Here is a 27,273-nt window from a genome sequence, read left to right on the forward strand (position 1 = left end):
TAGAATGTGACGTTAACTTACCCTGTAGTTATTGGTAGAAACAAAACATTGAAATAAAAATAATTCCATAGTCCGCAGTTGGAGACTCCTCATATACCGACCGCACATGTTCCAGGAGCAGCTCACATATTGGGGACTTTCTCCGCTATCTGTAATCACTGCCCATTCCATTATATTCTTGGCTGAAGCCCATCCAGGACACACCCGCCCAGTTTCCACCTGCCTTTCTTTCCCTCGTGTTTTGCTTTCTCTCAGTGACACCTCTCAGGCAGAGAGAGAGCTGACAAACAATATATTCAGCTCAGACAACTCAGCAACTTTCCTGGAGCGTTGGCCAGCTTTAATGACACTGATTAACAACTGGGTTCTACCTCCCACTGTCTGGGGCTCTCTCTGTGTCCGGAGAGACAACAATGAAGATCCAACTCGCTCTCAATTCCTGTCTGAGTTTCCGCCACATCTGGAGAGGGACCGCCCAACTTCTGTGAGCTCAGAGCCCCGCCCACCGTGTGTGAGCTCAGAGCCCCGCCCACCGTGTGTGAGGTCACGGCCCCGCCCACACAGCCCCTGAGCCCAGCAGCGGGAATGCTGCAATGTGAGAGAATAAAGAGAGAAGGTGCTGGGAACAGTCAGCCTGAGAGCTCAGGCAGTGTGTGTGGGGGGAGAGAGAGAGAATGGACCTGAGGGAAGATCATTGTCATTGGCCTGACATTCAGGGGCACGGAGCTTTACCTGCTGCTGGGGGAAGTGCAGCTGAAAGATTGACTGACAATATACAGCACTGTTTCCTGACACAACATGCAGTAACTGGGGAAAACCAGAGATTGGATCTGGCGTTTAGTAGTGAGCCTGACCTCGGATCAGGCCTCCGTGTGGGGAACATCTGGGCAACACCGATCACATTATACCGTCCCAATTGGCCAGGAGAACCAAAGGGACTGAAACCCTGCCACTCGGACCGCATTTCAGGGCAAACTTCTCCAAAATGGCACAGGACTTGTAACAGGTTAATTGGCCAACCCTGCTTGGTGCTGATGTAACCGGCGTTGAATATAAATGGAAAGTTTTTAAGAATACGATTAAAAATGTGGTAAACAAACATAGCCAAAATCAAAAGAAGGAAACGTGGTAAGAAAAAGCCAAGATGGCCGACTGGCTCGGTACAAAGATGTAAACAGAAATGTTTCCATAACTTACGAAATTTAACACTCAAATAAATAGGTTGAATACAAAGAACAACTAAAGAAAACGAAGGCTAATATTCGATCAGCAAAAAGGCTCTCGGAAAAAAGGATTGTAGATGACTGGCAGTCATGAGAAAAGCATTTTCAGCTAAGTGTAGAGTCAGAGAACTATCAAAGACTGTATTGGGCCACTGAAGGGTGTTCAAAGACAGGTTACAAAGGACTCACTGAGTATGGCGGAAATATTAACGCTAACATATTAGAAGTTAATAATATTAGTTTTATCAGTAACATTAACATAGATAAGCACGTTGTTTTAGAAAAAATTGAGAACTTATAAATAGAAAAAGCAGCCGAGCCGAATGATATCCACCCGGGTGTCCTCCAGGAGATGGGACATGTGCTGTGTGAGCCCCTCCAGGAGATGGGACATGTGCTGTGCGAGGGTCCTCCGGGATATGGGACATGTGCTGTGTGAGGTTCCTCCGGGAGATGGGACATGTGCTGTGCGAGCCCCTCCGGGAGATGGGACAAGTGCTGTGCTAGCCCCTCCGGGAGATTGGACATGTGCTGTGCAAGTCCCTGGCCTGTATGTTGAACAGCTCATTGCAATCTGGAATGGTTCCTAGAGATAGGAAGGAGGCGAAAGTTAAATAAGGTGACAAGGCAGACCCAGGTAATGAGAGGCCCGTCAGTTTAATATCAGTAATAGGTAAGATGCTTGAAAGAATCATAAGGGATGCAATATATGAATACTTGGATTGGGAGGGACATATTAGGGACACCCAACATGGCTTCATTAAAAAAAAGTTCATGTCTCACAACTCTAATTGTATTTTTTGAAGAAGTTATGAAGTTAGTTGATGAGGGAAGCCCAGCAGACATTATCTACTTAGATTGCCAAAAACCTTTTGACAAGTTACCGCACAAGAGGCTTATCTATAAGATCAGAGCCTATGGTATTAATGGAAATATATTGAGTTGGATACAGAACTGGCTGGCAGGATGCAGGTAGAGCAGTTATGGATGGATTTGGATCTGTTTGGTTTCTGGTCACCAGTGGTGTCCCGCAGGGATCAGTGTTGGGATCGTTGCTTTTCACTATTTTTATTAATGATCTGGATTTTGAGGTTGGGGGCACAATTTGGAAATTATAGCAAGATCTGTGCAAGTGCTAGAACTGTAGATGAGGCTCGTCTGATTCAGGCAGATCTTAAAGTGTTGGAAGACTGGACTCATGACTGGAAAATTACGTATAACTTAGATAAGTTCAGTGTTATGCATGTGGGCAGGGCAAATGCTCAACATTCGTACACCCTCCAGGGAAAGGCATTAAAGTTGGTAGAGATAAAAAGAGATTTAGGCTTCCTAGTGTATACACCGTTAAAGGTACACGAGCAATGCCATGCAACGATAGCTAGAGCAAGTAAGGTGTTGAAGTTTATCCATAGGACAATTGAATATAGGATGAGGCGTACTGTTTTGTCCGAGTAGAAGACCTTAGTCAGGCCGCACTTGGAATACTGTGTCCAGTTTTGGTCTCCTCACATGGTGGGTGATATTGAGGCTCTGGAAAGGGTGCAGAAGAGGGCCACTAGACTAATTCCAAGTCTAAAGCATCTTAGTTATCAAGATAGGTTAAAAGAGTTGTGACTCTTTACCTTAGAGAAGCGTAGACTTAGGGGGATATGATTGATGTTTATAAGATAATGAAGGGAATAGACAGTGTTCCAGCTGACCGTTTATTTCAATTAAATAGGTTAGGCAGGAGCAGGGGGCACAAATTTAAGTTGCACAAGGCTCAATCTAGGTTAGACATCAGGAGGTGGTTCTTTTCCCAGAGAACAGTATACTTCTGGAACAAGCTGCCCTCTCATGTGGTGGATGCAGACTCACTGAATTCCTTCAAGCAAAAGCTGGATTTGTTTCTGGCTGCGGCGAAGATTAACACTTACAGAAGGTAGGTACTGCAGGGAATTTAATGACCAGGGTGATCTCCTGGACTAGTTTAGATTGCTTAGATGACGCAGAGAGGAATTTCCCAGATTTTATTTACCCAAATTGGCGTCAGTTGTTTTTTTAAATCTATTTTTTTGCCTCTCCCAGGAGATCACATGGATTCGGGTGGAGTGGAGTGTATACGCTGTGATATATCGCAATTGTGTGGGACAGGCTTGATGGACCAGATGGTCTTTACCTGTCCATCTTTTTTCATATGTAATAAAACACTTCCTCTACACTGTCCCATCGAACACTACCAGGGCAGGTACAGCACTGATTAGATTCAAAGTAAAGCTCCCTCTACACTATCTCATCAAACAATCCCACGGCAGGTACAGCATGGCTTAAATACAGAATAAATCTCAGGCCCCGAATTCGAGCCCACATGCCTCGTGGTGATAGGCCCGGGTGAGCTGGATCACTGGCCACCATCTTGCACAAGGCGGGATCAGGGCACATGTGCAGCCATCTTGATTCAGGTACAGAGAGTGGGCGGGGCTTCAGGGTCTCTGTTCCCAACTGCATCCCAGTGCCCGGGAGATGGAGCATCTTGGGCAATGGGTTTTTCATCATCTTAGAATCAGAGTGTGGTTACAGCACGGAAGGAGGCCATTTTGCCCGTCGAGCCCATGCCGGCTATCTGCAAGAGCTTCTGCCAATCCCACTCTATCTGCTCTGTCCAGGCCCCTCATGACTTTGAACACCTCTGTCAAATCTCCTCTCAATCTTCTCTGTTCTGAGGAGAACAACCCCAGATTTTCAAGACTATCCACGTAACTTAAGTCCCTCATCCCTGGAATCATTCTCGTCAATCTTTTCTGCACCCTCTCGAAGGCCTTCAATACTCCACAATACTCCAATTGAGACCGAACTAGTATCTTACGCGGGTTCATCATAATATCCACATTTCTGTACTCGATACCTCTAATCATGAAGCCCAGGATCCCGTAAGCCTTTGTAACTGCTTTCTCAACCTGCGCTGCCACTGTCAGCGATTGATGCACATATACTCCTGGGTCTCTCTGTTCACTCACCCCTTTAAAATTGTGCCATTTAGTTCATATTGCCTCTCCTCTTTCTTCTTACCAAAATGTCTCACCTTTGAACTTTCCCACATTAAATTTCATCTGCCACATGTCCGCTCATTCCACTAGCCTGTCTATGTCTTTCTAACATCTATCACTATCCTCCTCACTGTTCACTATACTTCCAAGTTTTGTGTCATCTGCAAATTTGGAAATTGTGCCCTGTACACCCAAGTCCAAGTCATTAATATAGGTCAAGAAAAGCAGTGGCCCCAATACCGACCCCTGGGGAACACCACTTCCTCCAGTCTGAAAAACAACCGTTCACCACTACTCTGTGTCACTTAGCCACTTTCATATCCATGCTGCCACTGTCCCAGTTATTCTGTGGGCTTCGATTTTGCTGGTATTGGTAACACGCCCGGGATGACTAAACACAAAACCCAGTCTGTTAATCACTTTCAGCTACCGGATTTAGCATGTACCCCACAGCATCTCTTCTACCTTCAATATGTGAATAAAGCATCATGCATGCAAATCTGGTTTAAGTTTATCCACTCAGCAAATCGATTTTAAGAAAAGCCTCTAGGCCGATGAGACAGTGTTAAGGTGCCAGTGTGCTGCTGGTTTGCTCGGCATTTGGCCTGTAATGGACACCGTATTTTGGTCTTCGTATTTAAGGAAGGACATAATTGCATTGGAGGCTGTTCAGAGAAGGTTCACTACGTTGATTCCGGAGATGAGGGGGTTGACTTATGAAGATAAGTTGAGTACATTGGGCTTTACACATTGGAGCTCAGAAGAATGAGAGGTGATCTTATCGAAACATATAAGATAATGAGGGGGCTCGACAAGGTGGATGCAGAAAGGATATTTCAACTCAGGGGAAACTAAAACTAAACATAGTCTTAGAATAAGGGGCCACCCATTTGAAACTGAGATGAGGAATTTCTTCTCTCAGAGGGTTGTAAATCTATGGAATCCTGTGCCCCAGAGAGCTGTGGAGGCTAGGTCTTTGAATATAATTAAGGCAGAGATCGACAGATTTTTGAGTGATAAGGGAGTAAAGGGTCATGGGGATCGGGCAGGGAAGTGGAACTGAGTCCATGATCAGAGCAGCGATTATCTTATTAAATGGCAGAGCAGGATCAAGGGTCCAAATGTTCTACTCCTGCTCCTATTTCTTATGTTCCAACTGAACATTTCTCCCAGTGTAACCTTTGCTGTATTAAAATATGTGTCTTTTAATAAGCCTCAGGTCCTTGCTCATGTCTGCTGCAATTGTATAGAAAGGGTATGTGTAAAGAGATGGTCTTTGTATGGAAATGTGAAACAAGGAAACACTATCCGTGTGTGACAGTGACACAGCCTTGTGGACACAGGCAGAACAATACACCGACATCCTTGTGTTCATGGTTTGAGCAGGGTCAGTTCACCAATGCTCAAGCTAAGAGCTGGCATGATCGGGAGCAGCGGCAGTAAATAAAATCTAAATGTAAATTCCAATATAGTTTATCTTCATTTATTCCTATTTTAATAGCTTTTGCTGAATGTGGCCCATGCCAAGTGCCAGGATATTGAAGCAGGCCCACCATAGAAAATGAGGTTCACACCCTGGAGTTAGGCAATGTTAACTAGATTCCCCCCATCCACCAACCTAACAACTTCTTCACTAACTCAAGCTAGTTTGTAAGACGTGACCTTGTTTTGCGGAAGCCGTGTTCAGTACCTGTAATGGCCCCTTCCCTTTCCCCATGATCGAAAACAGTATCTCTCAGGATCCCTTCAAGCATTTTCCCTGTGATCGAGGTCACATTAATGGGCCTTTAGTTCCCTGCCTAGATTTGTCCCCAATTTGGAAAATGGGAACTACGTGGGCTGACTTCCAATCTCAGGGAACAATCCATGACCATTGAGCTGTTGGAGATATGGGCAAGGGGCTGACAGAGCACCCGTCCCATCTCGTTAATCACCCATGGGTGGGTATCATCTGGACCTTCACGTATCAGGATTAACCCGCACAGCGACTTTGCTGTTGGTGAAGAGAGATGAGAAAGACCAAAGTGCTGTTTGCCCCTCTCAGTGTGGCCCTGAAGGACTGTGTCCAGGCTGAAGTTCTGTTCCCCCATACGATCCTCCCCCCAGATTGTCCTTTCTCGGCTCCAGCCAGGTGATGCTAAACACGCAGGTGGCAAAGACAAAAATCCACAGCAATATGTTGAAAGCAACACTAATTTATGTGCCTATATCCCAAATATTAAACTCCAATTCTGTTACAGGAGTTATTAACATCAGCGTTACAGGAGTTATAAACCCCAACTGTTAGAATGAACACGATTCGGTCCGGGATCTGATTAACAGCAGCAATAACACCAGAATCCAACCCCTGCAGTCACTTGTGAACTCGCTGGTGTGCCAGCAGGTTGGATGACTGAGTGAATCCCTTCCCACACGCAGAGCAGGTGAACGACTTCTCCGCAGTGTGAACTCGCTGGTGTGTCCGCAGGTTGGATGACCGAGTGAATCCCTTCCCATAGGCGGAGCGGGTGAATGGCCTCTCCCCAGTGTGAAATCGTCGATGTGTTTACAGCTGGGACGGTTGGTTGAATCGTTTCCCACAGTCCCCACATTTAAATGGTTTCTCCCCAGTGTGACTGTGCTTGTGTCTCTCCAGGTTGGATGATTGGCTGAAGCCTTGTCCACACTCGGAGCACATGTACTGTTTCTCCCTGCTGTGAACGGTGCCTTCTGCTTCCATGGTCAAAAGCTGATGATATTCCAGTCCGGATGTATCGAGTGACTCTGTCAGATCTTGAGGTGATGTTTGGTTTGAGACTCCAGTCTACAAATCCTCCCCTTTTAACACCCTGTAAAGTGAATTTCAAACAGGAAAAAGTGAGGGGTGAGAGAGAAATCAAAGGCAAAAATCAAAAAGGGTTACATTACCACAAAAAACAAGCCTGAAGGCTCTGTGTCTCAATGCGAGGAGCATTCGTAATAAGGTGGATGAATTAACTGCGCAGATAGATATATGTTAAAGGTAATTGGGATTACAGAGACATGGCTCCAGGGTGACCAAGGCTGGGAACTCAACTTCCAGGGGTATTCAATATTCAGAAAGGATAGACTGAAAAGGAGGTGGGGTAGGGTTGCTGGTTAAAGAGGAGATTAACGCAATAGTAAGGAAGGACATTAGCTTGAATGTTGTGGAAGCTGCATGGGTAGAGCTTCGGAACACCAAAGGGCAGAAAACGCGAGTGGGAGTTGTGTACAGACCACCAAACAGTAGTAGTGAGGCTGGGGATGGCATCAAACAGTAAATTAGGGATGCGTGCAATAAAGATACAGCAGTTATCATGGGTGACTTTAATCTACATATAGATTGGGCTAACCAAACTGGTAGCAATACGGCGGAGGAGGATTTCCTGGCGTGTATAAGGGATGGTTTTCTGGACCAATATGTCGAGGAACCAACTAGAGAGCTAGCCATCCTAGACTGGGTGTTGTGTAATGAGAGAGGATTAATTAGCAATCTTGTTGTGCGAGGCCCCATGGGGAATAGTGACCATAATATGGTAGAATTCTTCATTAAGGTGGAGAGTGACAGTTAATTCAGAGACTAGGGTCCTGAACTTAAAGAAAGGTAACTTCGATGGTATGAGATTTGAATTGGCTAGTATAGACTGGCGAATTATACTTAAAGGGTTGACGGTGGATAGGCAATGGCAGATATTTAAAGATCACATGGATGAACTTCAACAATTGTACATCCCTGTCTGGGGTAAAAATAAAATGGGGAAAGTGGCTCAACCGTGGCTAACAAGGGAAATTAGGAATAGTGTTAAATCCAAGGAAGAGGCATATAAATTGGCCAGAAAAAGCAGTAAACCTGAAGACTGGTAGAGATTTAGAATTCAGCAGAGGAGGACAAAGGGTTTAATTAGGAGGGGGAAATTAGCGTATGAGAGTAAGCTTGCAGGGAATATAAAAACTAACTGCAAAAGCTTCTATAAATATGTGAACAGAAAAAGATTAGTGAAGACAAATATAAGTCCCTTGCAGTCAGAATCAGGTGAATTTATAATGGGGAACAAAGAAATGGCAGACCAATTGAACAAATAGTTTGGTTCTGCCTTCACTAAGGAAGACACAAATAACTTTCTGGAAATACTAGGGGACCGAGGGTCCAGCGAGAAGGAGGAACTGAAGGAAATCCTTATTCGTCAGGAAATTATGTTAGGGAAATTGATGGGATTGAAGGCCGATCAATCCCCGGGGCCTGATAGTCTGCATCCCAGAGTACTTAAGGAAGTGGCCCTAGAAATAGTGGATGCATTGGTGATCATTTTGCAACAGTCTATCGACCTTGGATCAGTTCCTATGGACTGGAGGGTAGCTAGTGTAAAAAGGGAGGGAGAGAGAAAACAGGTAATTATAGATTGGTTAGCCTGACATCAGTAGTGGGGAAAATTTTGGAATCAATTATTAAGGATGAAATAGCAGTGCATTTGGAAAGCAGTGACAGGATCAGTCCAAGTCGGCATAGATTTATGAAATGGAAATCATGCTTGACAAATCTTCTGGAATTTTTTGAGGATGTAACTAGTAGAGTGGACAAGGGAGAACCAGTGGACGTGGTGTATTTGGACTTTCAAAAGGCTTTTGACAAGGTCCCACACAAGAGATTGGTGTGCAAAATTAAAGCACATGGTATTGGGGGTAATGTACTGACGTGGATAAAGAACTGGTTGGCAGACAGGAAGCAGAGAATCGGGATAAATGTGTCCTTTTCAGAATGACAGGCAGTGACTAGTGGAGTGCTGCAGGGCTCAGTGCTGGGACCCCAGCTCTTTACAATATACATTAATGATTTAGATGAAGGAATTGAGTCTAATATCTCCAAGTTTGCAGATTACACTAAACTGGGTGGCAGTGTGAGCTGTGAGGAGGACGCTAAGAGGCTGCAGGGTGACTTGGACAGGTTAGGTGAGTGGACAAATTCATGGCAGATGCAGTATAATGTGGATAACTGTAAGGTTATCCACTTTGGGGGCAAAAACATGAAGGCAGAATATTATCTGAATGGCAGCAGATTAGGAAAAGGGGAGGTGCAACGAGCCCTGGGTGTCATGGTTAATCAGTCATTGAAAGTTGGCATGCAGGTACAGCAGGCAGTGAAGAATGCAAATGGTATGTTGGTATTTCGAGCTAGGGGATTTGAATATAGGAGCAGGGAGGTCTTACTGCAGTTGTACAGGGCCTTGGTGAGGCCTCACCTGGAATATTGTATTCAGTTTCGGTCTCCTAATCTGAGGTAGGACGTTCTTGCTATTGAGGGAGTACAGAGAAGGTTTACCAGACTGATTCCCGGGATGGCTGGACTGACATATGAGGAGAGACTGGATCAACTGGGCCTTTATACACTGGAGTTTAGAAGGATGAGAGGATCTCATAGAAATATATAAGATTCTGACGGGACTGGACAGGTTAGAAGCAGGAAGAATGTTCCCGATGTTGGGGAAGTCCAGAACCAGGGGACACAGTTTTAGGATAACGGGTAGGCCATTTAGGATTGAGATGAGGAGAAACTTCTTCACTCAGAGCGTTGTTAACCTGTGGAATTCCCTACCGCAGAGAGTTGTTGATGTCAGTTCATCGGAAAGATTCAAGAGGGAGTTAGATATGACCCTTACGGCTAAAGGGATCAAGGGGTTTTTAGAGAAAGCAGGAAAGGGGTACTGAGGGAATGATCAGCCATGATCTTATACTCCTGCATCTATATTCTAGGTTTCTATATTTGACTTATGAGAAAAGGTTAAGCAGGTTGGGCCTCTACTCATTGTAATTCAGAAGAATGAGAGGTGATTTATCAAAACGTATATTATTATAAGGGGGCTTGACAAGGTGGATGCAAAGATGATGTTTCCAATGATGGGGGAGACTAGAACTAGGGGGAATAATCTTTGAATAAGGGGCCGCCCACTTAAAACTGAGATGAGGAGGAATTTCTTCTCTAACAAGGTTTGTAAATCTGTGGAATTCGCTTCGTCAGAGAGCTGTGGAAGCTGGGACATTGAATAAATTTAAGACACAGATAGGCAGTTTCTTAACTGATAAGGGAATAAGGGGCTATGGGGAGCCTGCAGGGAAGTGGACCAGAGTCCATGATCGGATCCACCATGATCGTATTAAATGGTGAAGATGTCTCCGCAAGATCCTGCAAATCCCCGGGGAAGACAGGCATAACAACATCAGTGTCCTCGTCCAGGCTAACATCTCCAACATTGAAGCACTGACCACACTCGATCAGCTTCACTGGGTAGGCCACATAGTTCGCATGCCAGACACGAGACTCCCCAAGCAAATGCTCTACATGGAGCTCCTTCACGGCAAACGAGCCAAAGGTTGGCAGCGGAAACAGTACAACGACCCCTCAAAGCCTCTCTGGTATAGTGCGACATCGCCACTGAGACCTGGGAGTGCCTGGCCGAAGACCGCCCTAGGTGGAGAAAATGCATCCCGGAGGGCGTTGAGCTCTTTGAATCTCAACGGCGAGAGAACATGCGGCAAACCAGTCCCATCCACCCCTTCCCTCGACTAATGTCTGTCCCACCTGTGATAGAGGCTGTGGCTCTCGTATTGGACTATTCAACAACCAAAGAACTCACTTCAGGAGTGGAAGCAAGTCTTCCTCGATTCCGAGAGACTGCGCATGACAAAATGGTGAACCAGGCTCGAGGGGCCGTATGGCCTACTCCTGCTCCTATTTTTTATGTTCTTGCATTGTGGTTGTCTGGTATGGGAGTGTGGATTTGATTCTGTATCTGTCCATCTCTTTTATGTGAATGAGGGTTTTACACTATGTCAGTTTCTGATACGAGAGCGTGGGTTTTATCCTGTACCTGTCAATTTCTGGTAATTGCCTATGGGTTTCATTCTGTCTCTTTCCATTCCTGCTGTGTGTCTTGTGCTGTATCTGTCCATTTCTTATGTGAATGTGAGCTCTACTCCATACCCATCATTCTCCAGTATAGAAACATTTAAATTTACAGCGCAGAAGGAGCCCATTTCGGCCCATCGTGTCCACACCGGCCAATAAAGAGATGCATGGCCCTTGATCAGCAGCCCAAAAGGTTACATATAAACCTATGAACAATGACGGAAAGGCAAAGAGCACCCAACCCAACCAGTCCGCCTCACAGAACTGCGACACCCCTTATACTGAAACATTCTACACTCCACACCAAGCGAAACCGTGTGATCTCCTGGGACAGGCAAAAACCAGATTAAAACCCAGGCCAATTTAGGGAGAAAAAAATCTAGGAAAATTCCTCTCCGACCAATAAGGGAATTAAGGGTTACGGGGAGCGGGCGGGTAAGTGGAGCTGAGTCCACGGCCAGATCAGCCATGATCTTATTGAATGGCGGAGCAGGCTCGAGGGGCTAGATGGCCCACTCCTGTTCCTAATTCTTATGTTCTTATGACCCATCCAGGTAATCGAAACAAGTCCAGGAGATCACCCTGGCCGTATCCGATTCCCTGCAGTACTTACCATTATATCTGCGCCATCCAACAAAAGGTCATCCAGTCTAATTCCAATGACCAGCTCCAGGTCTGTAACCATGCAGGTTATGGCACTTTAAGTGCCCATCCATCCATCTATTAAAAGTGGTGAGGGTTTCTGCATCCACCACTCTTTCAGGCAGCGAGTTCCAGATCCCCACAACGCTCTGCGTAAAGAAGCTCCCCTCCACCCCCCTTAAATCCCCTCTAAACCTTCCACTAACCACTTTAAAGCTATGCCCCCTCATAATACCTTCATAATAGACCCCTCCACCAATGGAAACAGGCCCTTACTATCCACTATATCCAGGCCCCTCAATATTTTGTACACCTCAATGAGGTCTTCTTTCAACCTGATCTGTTCCAATGAGAACAAATCCAGCCTATCCAATCTGTCCTCATAACTAAGATTCTCCATTTCAGGCAGCATCCGAGTAAATCTCCTCTGCACCCTCTCTTGTGCAATCATGTCATTCCTATAATGTGGCAACCAGAACTGCATGCAGTACTCCAGTTGTGGCCTAACCAAAGTATTATACAATTTAAATATAAACTCCCTGCTCTTATATTCTAACCTCGGCCAATAAAGGCAAGTATTCCGTATGCCTTCTTAACCACCTTATCCACCTGGCCTGCTACTTTCAGGGATCTGTGGACAAGCACTCCAAGGTCCCTTTGTTTATCTACACTATTAAGCGGCCTAACGCTTAATGCGTATACCCTTTCCTTATTTGCCCTCCCAAAGTGCATCACCTCACACTTCTCTGAATTAAATTCCATTTGCAACTGCTCTGCCCACCTGACCAGTAGATTGATATCCTCCTGCAGCACATGACTTTCCTCTTCATTATCAACCACACAGCCAATTTTAGTGTCATCTACAAACTTCTTAAATCATACTCCCTATATTCAAATCTAAATCATTGCACAAAAAGCAAGGGACCCAGTACTGAGCCTTGCGGAAACCCCATCCTTCCAGTCACAAAAACATCCATCAATCATTACCCTTTGCTTCCTACCTCCAACCCAATTTTGGATCCAACTTACCACTTGGCCCTGGATCCCATGGGCTTTAACCTTCATGATCAGTCTACCATGTGGGACCTTATCAAAAGCTTTGCTAAAGTCCATATATACTACATCGTATGTATGTTAGTATTGTTTTGTCAATTTTTGTTATGGAGGTGAGTGTTTACCCTGTATCTGTCGGTCTCTGGTAAATGAGTCTGAGTTTCACTCTGTATCTATCTGTCTCTGGTATGTGAGTGTGGGCCTTTCTCTGTATCTCCATTTGTGTTATGGGAGCCTGGGTTTTATTTTGTACCTGTCAAGTTCTGATGTGTGATTGTGGGTCTTACTCTATACCTGCCAGTTCCTGCTTAATTGAGAGTGGGCTTTCCATTGTACCTGTCAGTTTCTGGTATGGAAGAGGGGTCTTTACCCTGTACCTGTCAATTACTGGTAAGTGAGTATCTGTCAATTTATGTTATGCGAATATGGATTTTAATATTTCAGCCTCTGATATGTGAGTGTGGGTTTTATACTGTATCTCTCAGTCTCTGATATGCAAGTGTGTGTATTTTTCTGTACCTGTCAGGTATTGGTATGTGTGTGGGGGTTTAATCTGTGCTTCTCAGTTTCTGGTATGTTAGTCTGGGTTTAAACTGTAACTATTTGTTCCTGCTATGTGATTGTATGTTTTAGACAGTATCTGTCAGTTCCTGCTATGCAAGTGTGGAATTTACTCTCTATCTGCCAGTCTCTGCTATGTGAATGTGAGAATCAATTTTACTTTTTACCTGTATTTCTCGGATATGTGAGTGAAGATTTTGCCTTCTCCCTGTCATTTTTCTGATGTGTGCGTGTGGGTTTTACCCTGCCCCTATCAGTTTCTGCGATGCAAGTAACAATTTTACTTACTGCCTTTCAGTTTTCCGATATGGGATTTACACTTTACCTGTCACTCTCTGGTATGCAACTGCGAATTTTATTCTGTTACTTTCACTTTCATATATGTGGGTGTGTGTTGTACACTGTATGTGTCAGTCTATGGTACGGGAATGTGGGTTTTGTTCTGCACCTGTCATCTTCTGGTATGTTCGGGGGGTTAAATACTGAATCTGTCAGATTCTGAAACCTGAATATGGCTTTTTCTCTGTACCCATCAGCTTCTGATATGCACGTGTGATTTATACTATCTGTTTGACATTTTTTCTGATAGATGATTGTGTGTTTTATTCTCTACCTGCCAGTTTCTGGCAAGTGAGTGTGGGTGTTTAATGTACCTGTCAGTGTGATCTGTTTCAATGGTGAAACAGCATCTGATTCTACTGCTCCATGTGGCTGTAAGATTCACAATATAACTCTGCCACTTCGGATCACTGTGGGACTGACAGCTCCTGCTGCCTGTGACAATAGGATTGAGGCCAGTTCTGTGTCTCTGCGCTCTGTGAGTGATAATATACTTACTGTGTGTGAGAAGGAGCTGCCTACACTGTTCCTTGTGTTCCAAGTGGAGGAAAGATCACATTTGTTCTGGCTGGTTGAAGAATTTTGCTCTGAAAATAATAATACGAGAACAATATTAGTTATAAGATATGGATGCGGGGGAGAATATGATTTATCTGAGGGAGCGTGTATCTCTCGATCACCAGCAATATGGTTCTGGAGAACTCAACTCACCGCAACAATATAATCCGTCTTTAAAATATCTTCTCCCACACTCCTCTCCAGGTGCCTGCAATAGATGCACTTTGTGAAACTCCCCACATCCTCACTGTCAGGCTCTGTTTCCACTGCTCACTGTCCAAGAACAACAGACACGGTGAGATTGGAACTGAATCAGGAACATTCACTGCTGATTTGTGGAAAGAAAGCAGCAATGATTTGAAATAGTGAGGTGATTTACTTTCTCTGTTACCTTACACTGTCCACACACAGCCCAAGAATGGTCTCTCCCTTCCCCCACTCACACCATAGAAACATAGAAAATAGGTGCAGGAGTAGGCCATTCGGCCCTTCTAGCCTGCACCGCCATTCAATGAGTTCATGGCTGAACATTCAACTTCAGTTCCGCAACTCGTTCCTGCTCCACTCTGCCTCTTACACACAGCCCCTGACAGAACTAAACCAGGAACGTTCACGGCTGGTTGGGATAAAGAAAGCAGCAATGATTCTAAATAGCAGATTCTGCCCATTCTGTCTCCCTTATTCTGGACACATGCTGTCCACACGCAGCCCGAGTATAGCCTCTCCCTTTCCCCACTCACACCATGCACTGACACTGGTTCTTGGTCCACTCTGCCTCCTACACACAGCCCCTGACTCCCCCTGAACTTCCCCCGGACTCAATGCCCATGTGCGGACACGCTCCCAAAGCGCTGCGCTGCTGTAAGGAGGCTGCTGCTCGCTGCCTTACCCCAGGGCTGCGGTGTCTCCATTCTTGGCTGTTTAAACCATCTTCTTCCGTTCACTAAGTGAATAGCGATCACAGGCAGGGCTGGGGGAGGGGCGGGCACATGTGCTCTTCTGCTCACTGGGAATCGACACAGGGGGCAGGGCCGAACCGCGCATGCGCAGCTCTCTGCATTAATTCAGGCTGTAAAAATCAAAGTGCATTTTCCCAGTTTACTTTTATCAGAATCTGAGCAATGGAACTGGGCCTGGGGGGGAAAAGACAGAGAATGATTAAAGCTGAGAGCCTTGTCCCTTGGAGATGCTCAATTTGGGATCATTCCGTGCAGGGATTTCTCTCCATGAGCTCGTCTTCACAAAGCAATCCTGCAGAAACATCGGAGGGACGAAGGAGTGGGATTGTTTGCTGGGACCGTGCAGGAGTTAATATCTGACAGAAACAGTCCGAGTTTAGTTTAATTACAGTAAAACACTCGGTCACTGAGAGTAATACCAAAGTGGATAATCAAGCGGATAAAGGGAGGGAGGAAGGAACTTAATACAATCACTATCACTAATGAAGTAGTACTCGGTGAAATAATGGGATGAAAGGTAGGCAAGTCCCCTGGACCTGAGGGTCTTAAGAAAAGTAGCTGTAGAGATAGTGGATGCATTGGTTGTAACCTACCAAAATTCACTGGATTCTGGGGTGGTCCCAGCAGATTGGAAAAAAGCAAATGTAATGCCTCTATTTAAAAAAGGAGGCAGACAAAAAGCAGGAAACTATAGACTAGTTAGCCTAACATCTGCCGTTGGGAAAATGCTGGAGTCCAATATTAAGGAAGTAGCAGCGGGACATTTAGCAAAGCATGATTCAATCAAGCAGAGTCAGCATGGCTTTATGAAAGGGAAATCATGTTTGACAAATTTGCTAGAGTTCTTTGAGGATGTAATGAGCAGGGTGGATAAAGGGGAACCAGTGGATGTGGTGTATTTGGATTTCCAGAAGGCATTTGATAAGGTGCCACATGAGAGGTTACTGCACAAGATAAAAAGCTCATGGGGTTGAGGGCAGTATATTAGCAAAGATAGAGGATTGGTTAACTAACAGAAAACAGAAAGTCGGGACAAATGGGTCTTTTTCCGATTGGCAAATGGTGACTCGTGGGGTGCCACAGGGATCGGTGCTGGGTCCTCAACTATTACAACCTATATTAATGACTTGGATGAAAGGACTGAGTTTAATGTAGCCAAGTTTGCTGATGATATAAAGATGGGTGGGAAAGCAAATTCAGGACACAAAAAATCTGCAAAGGGATATAGACAGGCTAAATGAGTGGGCAAAAATTTGTCAGATGTAGTATAATGTGGGAAAATGTGAGGTTATCCACTCTGGTAGAAATAATAGAAAAGCAAATTATAATTTAAATAGAGAAAAATTGCAAAGTGCTGCAGTACAGAGAGACCGGAAGGTGTTTGTGCATAAAACACAAAAAGTTAGTATGCAGGTACAGCAAGTGATAAGGAAAGCAAATGGAATGTTGGCCTTTATTGCAACGGAGATGGAGTATAAAAACAGAGAAGTCCTGCTACAGTTGTACAGGGTATTGGTGAGGCCACACCTGGAATACTGTGTGCAGTTTTGTTCTGCGTATTTAAGAAAGGATATACTTGCATTGGAGCTATTCAAAGGTTGATTCCAGTGATGAGGGGGTTGTCTGATGAGGATAGGTGGAGTAGGTTGGGCCGATATACATTGGAATTCAGAACAATGAGCTGTAAATTTATTGAAACATATGATAACAAGGAGGCGCGACAAGGTGGATCCAGAGAGGATATTTCCACTCATCGGGTAAACTAAAACTTGGGTGCATAGTCTCAGAATAAGGGGTCGGCCATTTAAAACTGAGATGAAGAGAAATTTCTTCTCAGAGGGTTGTAAATCTGTGGAATTCTCTGCCCCAGAGAGCTGTGGAGACTGGGTCATTGAATATATTTAAGGCGGAGCTAGATAGATTTTTGAGTGATAAGAGAGTAAAGGGTTATGGGGAGCGGGCAGGGAGGTGGAGCAGAGTCCATGATCAGATCAGCCATGATCTTATTGAATGGCGGAGCAGGCTCCAGGGGCCAAATGACCTACTCCTGCTCCTATTTCTGATGTTATTATGTTCTCATGAGATAATAACCCTGGGACTGTACATGGGGATTCTAACACTGGGTTTGAACAGCTCTGGGGTTTTCCTGTTACAATTGTCTGGGACGTAAACCGGAAGCTTAGCACTGAGCAGCGCCTTTAGGAGAGATAGTGAGAAATCCGAGGTGTCGAGAGCAATAATAACCATGTTGTTACTTTACCAAGATGGTTACGCATGCGCTTCGCTGCTCACTGAATCAAGATGGTGGAGCACTGAACTTACCTTCCTACACCAAGATGTCCGCCGTTATCCTGGGCCTGTGACCGGGAGAAAGTCTCGAGGCTGCAGTTGCCCATATTCCGGTTATTATTCCGGGATTCCGTCGGGCACCAGTTGTTTATGAAGCCTCCCCGGCTACCCGCTGGTCCATTACCCCACTTCGGTACGTATTCACCCTGTCTGCTCCGCCATTACACGCACCGCGCAAGACCCAAACACAGCCTAGTCCTACGCCTGCGCACTGGGTCCCTGTAATCTGGGCTCGGCATAGTCTCCCCCGCGGGGAATGCTGGGTAAATGCGAAAGGTCACGTCATTGAATGGAAGAGGATTTACTGGGATTGTATTGGGCACTGAACCATGTTCATTCTGGCAGTTCGACTTTGTTTCTGCTGCTCTTCATAACTCCAATACCTGAGCTGCAGATTGATGTTCTGTATAAATATTGAATAAATCAGCTTGTTTCAAACACCATGTAGAATATTTGATTTCTCCATAATAAGAGAAGACTAATTAATGTTCCCTTCCCTTCCATTGTGGGTATTTTCTTACTCTAGATTATTTCACTTCTCACACAGTAAATCCCAAGCGTGTTTCATTTGAGTATACAGCTTTTGGGTGTCATAGACTGAACCGGCGTGTCTCACTTTACAATCATTTGATGTTCCTTTCAACCGACCCTTGAAAGAACTATCCTGCTTAAGACTGGAAATCTGTTATTTTCTGTATTGTTTAACGATTTTTGAATGCGGTTATTAGAACTCCACACATACTGCATGTGATCGCCTTTGAAATGTTCTGATCTTTGTAATTGTCTTTGCTAATTTTGATGGGTTAGTTGATTACAAATACTTGTTATTAACATACCTTGCAGTATTTTTTGCGTCAAAATAATTGTTTAAATACTTCCTTTATCAGGTCTTTAGCTTCTCCACTGATCTGTTTCCTCTCGTGGGGGGATCTAGAACGAGGTAGCATAGTCTGTACATAAGGGGTCGCCCATTTAAAACGGAAATGAGGAAGAATTTCTTCTCTCAGAGGGTCGTGAATCCTTCCAATTCTCTACCCCAGAGACCAATGGAGGCTTGGTCATTGAATATGTTTAAGTTGCAGAAAGACTAATTTTTGAAAGCTAGGGGAGTCAAGGATACTGGGGAGAGGGCAGGGAAGTGGAATTGAGGCCAAGATCAAATCAGCCATGATCTTATTGAATGCTGGAGTGGGCTCAAGGGGCCAGATAGCCCACTTCTGCTCCTATTTCCTATTTCTTATGTTCTTAGCCTTGGTTAGGGGTTGGGTTTAGATGTAGGTTTAGGGTTTAGTGGTTGTGGTTTGTGGTTATTTGTTAGGATTAGAATTAGTCGTTGAATAGTCAAGAGGACATTTGGCTTAGGATAGAGTGATTAACTTAGAAAGCACTATTGGCAATATAAGTGTCACTGGACGTGCCCTTTTCTATTTCATGTTTTTAACATCACACAGACGAGTCACAAAACAGACTCACTGTGTTCATTCAAGGAACTTTCTTTCCTGCGCAAGCCTCATTTCCTCCCTTCTTTACATTTCTCACAGAAAAATAAATTAGTGACAATAGATTTGGGGATTTTGGGACAAGAACAGATGGATACAATTGTTGCAATGATTACATCTAATCATCAGCCTGTCTGAAAAGAGCTTCTGACAATAACCTGTCATCGTGCCCGACCAGTTTCCATCTGATTTCACCATCATATCTTCATTCATTACCCACCCTTCGCCCTAACTAGAGCTGCTTTCACCAGCATAACTATTCCCCATACTGAGGCTCTCTAATTCCCGAGCACAGCATAAACACCGGCATGGACTGGTTCATCCAAGTGGTTCATTTCTGTGCCGTATATCCTATGTAATTTTGTAGTTTCAGTGTAAGTGGTCCCTGGATTTAATACCTCGGTGTTACTGCTCCCTGGATTTGTTGTCACGGTATTTGTAATCCCTCAATTTGGTGTCAGGATGTAATTCATCCTGGATTTGATGCCTCAATGTAAGTCGTCCCTGGATTTGGTGTCACAATGTGTGTGGACCCTGGATTTGGTGTCAACAGCGCCTCGTCACTGAGACTGAGTGCAAACCCACAGCCCAGCAATGCATTCAGCACAGAATGATCCCATACAAATCTATTCCCAATTAATACTGTCCACATTAATTCACCAGAAACAGGCCAGTGCCTGCAATGAACTGCAGCCACGCATCTAACTTCAGTGAAACACACAATACAAAACATTTTAAAGGAAAAATAAACCCCATCATAGTTCAACAGAGGCAATTAATGGGCGGTAAATCTCACTCACTCATACACCTCCTTCACCCCTACTCTCCATCTCCCCCTCCCCAACTACTCTTTCACTGCTCCTCTCCAACCCCTCAATCCAACTCCTCTATCACCCCATTTCTCTCACACCCTGACCTCAACTCCTCCTTCAACCCCACTCTCCAAAACCCCCTCACAAAACTCTTTTACCCCTACAATTTAATTTTTAACATCATTAACAAGCCATCCACACTGGAGGTAAATCTGAGGAGCTTCTGTGTGACGATGAGGTGATCACTGGACAATAAAGTGCAGAGACTGGTGGCTGGCTGCTCATTATCCTCGGTGAGATTTAATCCCCTTTCCCACTGAATACTGCGGACAGGCATGGTCACCTTGGTAATGGAATGGTTAGTGTGACATCACTTTCTAACCAAGAGCACACAAGACAATAGGTTATCAATAAATGATAAAAGTATGAAACACTCTGCAATTACATTGTAAACAAAATGGAAATAAAATGCTGGAAAATAACTGGGGAAGATAATAACTTATTTCTGTGGAATTCACTAGCAAACATTAGGAATTATGTGTTTTGTTCACACACATACACACACCCATATATAGCAAAGACTTTGTGTGTGGACTATTTAGTTGTTGTGCTTAACCTGATGCGATAATTTTTTAGGTCTTTAGGACCCTGCGGGAGCCCATCCGGTGGTGCGTGCTGGGTCAGGATATAAAGAGACCGCGCGCTGTTCCACCTCCCACTGCCTGGGGGAATGGGGCAGATATTTAAAGGGACAGGGATTCACTTTTCTCTACCTATTTATAGTTAAAGGGACAGTCCAGTATATCTTGGGGTGTCCGAGGACTTCACGAACAGAGCTCCCATTAACAGTCACTTCTTCTGTACTGTGCAGTGATTGTAAAGCTGTCTATTTCAGTGACTTGCACCTTTCTAAACTGTCTCCCTCTTTGATAATCCATTTGACTTGAATTTGGAAATACTTCACAATTGGGCTATGTGATGAAGGTTTTGTTTAAAGGTGGAGTAAAATGTGTTTTAAAATATTATTTGTAACCCTCCCCCAACCCCCCAAGTGTTAGAACACTCTGCAATACTGACTGGGAAGTTCCCAAGTTCGATCCTTGATCTGGGCTGTTAGTTGATCTCAGCCAAGGCAGCAGTTCAGGGGTTCTAATTGTCCTCAGTACCACTGGGCTAAATATGATTAAAAATTACTCAGTGCCCCTGCTCTTGATACCGATCCAATGACATCAACTGGGAAATAACCTCAACTGGGAAGTGTGTGGATCTCATTTCAGGGCAGGATGGGACTCGGCTCTGATGCCTACCACAGTGGAAATTTATATCCTATACTTAAAGTAACAACTTTTGTAACCTCCATTTGCAGGGTATTAGAAGGGGAGGATCTGCAGCTGCGAAACTCAAACCAAACATCACGTCAAGATTTGAGAGATTCACCGGATTCATCAGGATCACCTCATCATCAGCCTTTGGAAAAACACCAATCACAGCGGGGAGAAACGGGACACATGTTCTGTGTGTGGATGCACCTTCAACCAATCATATAGCCTGTGAGACTCATGTGCCCAGCTGACTCAACACTGTAAATGCGAGGACAGTGGGAATGGATGCAGATGCGCATCGGGTGAAAACACATCAGGGAGAGGCCGTTTACCAGCTGAGTGTGGAAAGAGATTCAGTCTCTCACCTCACCGACTGACATTCAAGGACTTAGGTAACAGATTTCCTCCTGTGAGTATAGAGCTGTGTTATTGAGCAGTGATGTTTTCACTTGTTCGTCTTGTTGACTGTAAACCTTTGCCAATTATTGGACGTGATCGGTTTACTTGAACATTTTTTTAATACATTTACTGAGAGGATTGACATTTAAATGGAAATTAGCTTTGCAAGCGCGATGCTCTATTCACACATCGAAGGTGACAAAGATGCAGTGGGCACACGCTAAGTCCTGTAGCTGAAAGGGATTAACAGACTGGGTTTTGTGTTTAGTGATCCTGGGCGTGTTAGCTATCCCTACCCTGGACAACAAGGCAAAGTGAGGCACTCTGGAAGGTATGGAGACCTGGGATTTGTCCGCGAGTAACAAAAGGCATGAGAACTGAAACACTCTCGAGTTAGAAAGGAGAAAAGGTCCAAAATGTAACAGGACATCAATTAGTCTCCTCTTGTAATGGAGATAACACATATCGACAAATTGTATTATTTGAAATATCAAAATACTAAACTCCAGCCCAGTTTTCAGGGTTATTAACATCAGCAGAAATAAATCCCAACTGAGAGAATGAACATGATTCAGTCAGGATGAGATTAACAGCAGTAATAACAGTAGAACCCAACTTCTGCAGTCACTTGTGAACTCGCAATTCAGATAACTGAGTGAATCCCTTCCCAAAGTTCCCCAGTGTGAACTCACTGGAGTTTCAGCAGATCGGATGACTGAGCGAAACCCTGCCCACACATGGAGCAGGTGAACGGCCTCTCTCTGGTGTGACTGCGCCGATGATTTTCTCGATCAAACGAGTAACTGAATCCCTTCCCACAGTCCATACATTCCCACAGCTTCTCCATGGTGCGGGTCTCCTTGTGCCTCTCCAGGCTGGACGATCAGTTGAAGTTTTGTCCACACACAGAACACATGCAGTTTCTCCCTGCTGTGAATGGTGCAATGTTTATCAGGCTGTGTAACTGATTGAAGTTCTTTCCACAGGCGTGCACTGGAACACTCTCATTCAAATGTGTGTGTGTCTCGGTGCTTTTCCAGTCACACTGATGTTTGAAATATTTTCCCACAGACAGAATAGACAAACATTGCTCCTTCCACATTCAAAGGCCGATGATGTTCATCATTTCCAGCTTACATGGTTGGGTTCAGTTCTGCATCGTCTGTGTGCAGAGTGAGGATAAAATCAATCAGCTGCTGATTTTCTCTGCTGGTCACTGGGCCTTTTGTGCTGGCCCAACAGGGTGAGCCTGGGCTGGCCCAATAGCGTGAGTCTGTGCTGGCCCAATAGGGAGAGCCTGTGCTAGCCAATAGGGTGGGCCCGGGCTGGCCCAATAGGGTGAGCCCGTGCTGGCCCAATAAGCTGAGCCTGGGCTGGCCCAATTGGGTGAGCCTGGGCTGGCCCAATAGGGTGCGCCTGGGCTGGCCCAATAGGGTGAGCCTGGGCTGGCCCAATAGGGTGAGCCTGGGATGGCCCAATATAGTGAGCCCGGACTGGTCAACTCGGGTGAGCCTGGGATGGCCCAATACGATGAGCCTGGTTTGTCCCAGCATCACCAGACAACAATCAACGCAACAAGGCTCCCTTTCAGGGGCCACTGACCTGGGCACAAACATGTGACCTATCAAACTGACAGACAGACTGAAGTCTCGCCCACTCTTTGTCCCTGCACAAAGGGCCAGGCATGTGCCGTGAGACCTGCCCTGACCAAGATGGCAGCCGCTGAGCCCACTTCCCCAGGCAAGGAAACAGTTACCGCCAAGAAAGGCACAAAGAAAATGGTCACCAAAGCATCACCGAAGGGTGGCAAGAAGCGCAGAAAGTCGAGGAAGGAGAGTTACTCCATCTTCATCTAAAAAGTGATTAAGCAGGTTCACCCGACAACGGCATCTCCTCCAAGGCCATGGGCATCATGAACTCGGCTGTGAATGATATTTTGGAGCGCATCGCGGGTGAGGCTTCCCACCTGGCCCATTACAACAAGTGCCGCACCATCAGCTCCCGGGAGATCCAGACCGCCGTGCGCCTGCTGCTGCCCGGGGAGCTGGCCAAGCACACCATGTCAGAAGAGACAAAGCCGTTGACCAATTACACCAGCTCCAAGTAAAACTATGCGCTGTCCTGAGAGATCAAACCCAAACACAACGGCTCTTTTAAGAGCCACCCACAACCTCTCTGAAAGAGCTGCACAAACCCACTATCCTTTAAGAAATGGGGGTAGGAGTCGGCCATTTGGCTTCATGAGCCTGCTCCGCCATTCAATAAGATCATGGCTGATCTGCTCATGGACACAGCTCCACTTCCCTGCCCACTCGCCATAAACCCTTATTACCTTATCGTTTAACTGTAATTATTTCCTTAACAAGTGTGTGAGCACCTTTGCAGTTCCAGCTGTAGATTTAGTTTTGAATTCTCAGATAAGCATTTTTACTGTCCACTTTGACCTCAGTGTCACTGTTTAATTTCCCGCCCTAAACAGCAAAACAGTCCCTGGTCGCTCTTTCCCTCTGCTCCCAGACCCGTTCATTTACAGCACTTTCCGATGAATTAGAAACCTTTTTAGGGGTGAGACTCAGACTTTAGCCACCTCGTTCTCCCTTGCACACTTTTCAATTTAAAAGAAAATTCTACTTAGTGGTCAAACAGTTATTAACCCTGGAGTCCGAGTGTAACAATCCAGAATGGAAGTTGTTCCAGAGACCAGAACGGGGACAGTTTGAACACTCTGTCCCTCTTCTCGTTTCACAGAAGGACTCCCAGTTCTGGGCTCACTCCTGCCTGTGCAGGGGATCGATCGATAATGTATGAATCCCCAGTTTTACAAAGATTGAGCTGGAATGTGTCCCATTACAGAATCAGTGGGGATTGATTCCCGTCCATTACAGACAGTTTAAAACTGAACCGGAATTTACTCCTGATTGTAACAGTCTGGAATTTGCAAGTGAAATATCGATTAAGATAAAAGAAAACAAAATGTGTTTGGAAATATTTGGCTAATGTTGAAATTACTAACATAATCCGTAATTTTAACAATTACTGGCGGGATTTTTGAATTTCTAAATCGTTAGAGGATTGACTATTCAGAACATTAATTTCTGCCTTGGTTTCATTGGTGGGGTAAACAGGCTGCGATTGGACATTGGAAAAGACCAATGAAATATGCCACAGGGCGAGCAATCACAAGTTCGCTCCCTGCATTTCTCCAGAAGGTATAAGAAGGGCAGATGTGGGAGCAGTTTCTCATTCTTTCTCTGAATGTATGGATTGTGGAAATGTCTGGAAGAGGAAAGACGTAGCTTGGTTGGCGGTGAGAAGGGCCCTACCCGTCAGATCCTTCATGCACAGCCGGGGTTTTAGAGACACGGCACTCTGCCCCCGAGTTGGCTGTGGTGTGGACGAGACTGTCATCCATCCCCTTTGGAACTGCCCCTTTGCAAGGCAGGTCTGGAAGGAGATGCAGTGGTTGCTGTCGCGGTTCATCCCAAGCAGTCCCGTAATACAGGACTCTGTGCTCTACGGACTGTTCCCAGGGACACACGCCGAGACAGACATCATCTGCTGCTGGAGGGCCATCAACTCGGTGAAAGACGCACTTTGGTCTTGCCGAAATTTGCTGGTCTTCCAGAGCAAAGAGATGTCCACATCTGCGTGTTACAGACTGGTGCAATCCAAGATCCAGGAGTACGTGCTGAGGGACGCACTAAAAATTGATGCAGTCGCCGCAAAGGCACAGTGGGGAAGAGCCACAGTTTAAAGCCCTTCCACCACGGTAAACCCAGGGGCTGGAATCAGTATAAAACTCCCCTCGGGCTGTACTTGTAAACTTTTGTATACATAGAGCACCATGATCTGAAAACACCTATGCAGTGCCATGTATAATGCAAGTTCAGCAACTGTTTTGTAATGTATGTTGTAAAGAAATGCAACTGTACCCTCACCCGCTCCGTGTACTGTATAGTGCCACATGTAACGTAATTTGATGACTGTATTACAATGTATCCTGGATTGTACTGAATTGTACCCTGAAATGTAAAGCAAGCAAATGTATTGAACGGAACTGCATCAGCATCCAAATGTATTGTATGGAATTGCTGACCGCATCCAAATGTACTGAACTGCCTTCCAATGTATCGTGCAATGTTTTATATGAACAAATTATATATTTTGAAATTTTAAAAAAAGGAAGAGGAAAAAGCGACGGTAAAGCTCGGGCCAAGGCCAAGTCTCGCTCCTCCCGGGCCGGACTGCAGTTCCCTGTGGGCCGTGTTCACACGCTCCTGCGAAAGGGGAACTACGCGTGTGGGTGCCGGAGCCCCGGTCTACATGGCTGCTGTGCTCGAGTATCTGACCGCTGAAATCCTAGAGCTGGCCGGCAACGCGGCCCGCGACAACAAGAAGACCCGCATCATCCCCAGACACCTGCAGCTGGCCATCCGCAACGACCAGGAGCTCAACAAGCTGCTGGGAAAGGTGACCTTCGCTCAGGGCGGGGCGCTGCCCAATATCCAGGCTGTGCTGCTGCCCAAGAAAACCACCAGTGCGTCCAAGAGCAAGTAAAGCGGAGAGGATTTAATCTAATAAGCCAAAAGCTCTTTGCAGAGCCACCCACAGTATCTGAAAGGGGTCCTTAATGTTCGATGGTTCTCATTTGTCCGTGGATCTATGGATCATAATTATCCCAGATCTAGTTTAACATATTGAATTTCGGCAATGAAGCTGGGCGTTTCCTGATCTCGGTTATAAACCGGTCACTCTCTGTCGAACATGTAGCAATCTAGATCACCAAACACTGCCACAGGTTTGCTGTCAGCGGATATTCCCATCAATGGTTCAATATAGACCTACTTCAGAGAAATGCAAAACAGACGGAACCTGAACGTGAGACCGGCCTTCAATGAACACGTTGTGTGAGCCGAATATAAACGGATGTTAAGAACCGAGTATAAAGGGAATGAGTGGTTGATGGGCCCAACGTTTCTGACTGAGAATTAATTTGTTGGTTCAAGTCCGTTTTAATTCCATGGGGGACTCACATGAATGATTTTCGTCAACATTCATTTCATTGTCAAAAACAAGTGCAGTACAAATAATTGTCAGACAGGCATCTGTGAAGCCCCGCCCCCCGCACTTATTTGACAGACATGCGACAAACCTCCACCCCTGTGAAGCCCCGCCCCCTGCCGGAATCATTGCATGGACGTGGTGCCGGGAAGCACTTCGACACCTCCTCCTGGGGCCGCTCGGTCCTGAGACAAAGCTCACATAAGTCCTTACTGACCTGACAGGGATATTAAAATGACATTGGTTGCGATGGCCAGAAATCGAACCCGGGTCAATTGCTTGGAAGGCAGCTATGCTCACCACTATACCACCATCGCCTACACAACATACGTTGTATTTACGACTAACTAGGTCTTGTGGCTCTTAAGTGGGACAAATACTATGTTCAGTAATCAGAACCTAAGCACGATGCTGGGACACTTTCCCTTCAATTAAAAATGGATACTGTGAATAGTTAACTTGCTTAGGATGAGCCCACACCCCATTTATTAGTTTAAAGCCCTTTTAGCTTAAAAAATAATCAACAGATATGAGGAATATTTTTTGTAAATTTTTAAAGTTGCACTGTC

General features: G+C 45.3%; 1 long non-coding RNA gene and 1 pseudogene across 1 annotated transcript; one reads left to right on the forward strand and one right to left on the reverse strand.

The window, feature by feature from the left end:
- Positions 1-6,428: 6,428 nt before the first annotated feature.
- On the reverse strand, positions 6,429-17,851 carry LOC139273384 (uncharacterized). Its single transcript, XR_011595095.1, has 4 exons — positions 17,585-17,851; positions 14,457-14,576; positions 14,244-14,332; positions 6,429-7,077 (listed from the first exon to the last, which is right to left on the reverse strand). It is a non-coding gene; the product is annotated as an uncharacterized lncRNA (long non-coding RNA).
- Positions 17,852-23,546: 5,695 nt separating this feature from the next.
- On the forward strand, positions 23,547-26,200 carry LOC139274016 (histone H2A type 1-H-like; annotated as a pseudogene).
- Positions 26,201-27,273: the final 1,073 nt, after the last annotated feature.

The sequence above is a fragment of the Pristiophorus japonicus genome, chromosome 9 (genome assembly GCF_044704955.1).
Source record: "Pristiophorus japonicus isolate sPriJap1 chromosome 9, sPriJap1.hap1, whole genome shotgun sequence".
Taxonomy (NCBI): Eukaryota; Metazoa; Chordata; class Chondrichthyes; family Pristiophoridae; genus Pristiophorus; species Pristiophorus japonicus.